The sequence below is a fragment of the Ailuropoda melanoleuca genome, unplaced genomic scaffold (assembly GCF_002007445.2).
Source record: "Ailuropoda melanoleuca isolate Jingjing unplaced genomic scaffold, ASM200744v2 unplaced-scaffold1073, whole genome shotgun sequence".
Lineage (NCBI taxonomy): Eukaryota > Metazoa > Chordata > Mammalia > Carnivora > Ursidae > Ailuropoda > Ailuropoda melanoleuca.
The window spans coordinates 890-2,249 of NW_023179093.1; the positions used below are offsets into that span (position 1 = coordinate 890).

The 1,360-nt window shown below is 51.5% G+C and overlaps 1 protein-coding gene across 1 annotated transcript in view; it reads left to right on the forward strand.

Moving 5' to 3' along the window:
* LOC117797649 (eukaryotic translation initiation factor 3 subunit B-like) overlaps nucleotides 1-1,360 on the forward strand; it is a 4,688-nt gene that overhangs the window by 883 nt on the left and 2,445 nt on the right. The window lies entirely within an intron of this gene.

Here is a 1,360-nt window from a genome sequence, read left to right on the forward strand (position 1 = left end):
TTTCGTCCCCTCAGTTGTGGATCTAGTCCAGGCTTGTGTCTTGCGTCTAATTTCATTGTGAATGGTGTTTCCTCATGTGTGAGGCTGCAAAGGTTTGTGGGAGCAGGTGCAGGACCAGGAGCTTAAAGGAGCACTTCCAGGGCCAGGCAGGGTCTTCCTGACCGCTCACAATGGCTTCGGTGCCTGACACGCCTCCTGCACTGCTCAGGGGTGTCCCCAAGCCTTCGCTGTCGTGTTTCTGCCTCCTACCATTTGGTCTGCCTGCATTGTGGCCTTGTGACAGCCCCTCACGTCCCCAGGCTCCTGAGACATTGGCTCTCCTGTGCCTGCTCTGCTTTTGAGTTTTTTTTTTTTAAGATTGATTGATTTATTGATTGATTGATTGATTGAATTATGTGACAGAGAGACAGCCAGCGAGAGAGGGAACACAGCAGGGGGAGTGGGAGAGGAAGAAGCAGGCTCCCAGCAGAGGAGCCTGATGTGGGACTCGATCCGGAACGCCAGGATCACGCCTTGAGCCGAAGGCAGACGCTTAACAACTGAGCCACCCAGGCGCCCCTTGAGTTTTTTGATATAAAATTTTTCTAACGCTGGGAAAACTAGAGAGAGGACTTCAGTAACATTTATATGCTAAATATCTAGCTTTAATGATTTTTCATTTTGCTGTATTTGTTTCAAAACGGTTTAGGGCGGGGCCGCCTGGGTGGCTCAGTTGGTGAAGCATCTGCCTTCAGCTCAGGGATCGAGCCCTGCGTTGGGCTCCCTGCTCAGTGGAGTCTGCTTCTCTCTCTGTCTCTGTTCCTCCTCACTGCTCTCTTCCCTTCTCTCTTTTTCTTTCTCTCTCAAATAAATAAATAAAATCTTAAAAAAAAAAAAACCCACAAAAAACTGTTTTGGGCATTTTGAACTAGTGCTGGGTTCCTCTAGGAAATAGGCATCGGTCCAGGTGACGTGTTCCTTCTCTGTGGTCACGATTCTTTTCTCCCTCCCTGCAGCCCTGACCAGTTCCCTCAGTGTCTTTTAATGTCCACGCGCACTCAGGTTCCCCAGCTGTCCTGCAGTCGGCATCATTGGTGGCTGGTTGTCAAAGCTGGGTCCAGGGGCGCCTGGGTGGCACAGCGGTTAAGTGTCTGCCTTCGGCTCGGGTCATGATCCCAGGGTCTTGGGATCGGGGCCCCACGTCCAGCTCTGTGCTCAGCAGGGAGTCTGCTTCTCCCTCTGCCTCTGCCTCTCCCCCTGCTTGTGAGCTCTGTCTCTCACCCTCTCTCTGACAAATAAAATATTTAAAAAAAAAAAAAAAAGGGGGCGCCTGGGTGGCACAGCGGTTAAGCGTCTGCCTTCGGCTCAGGGCGTGATCCCA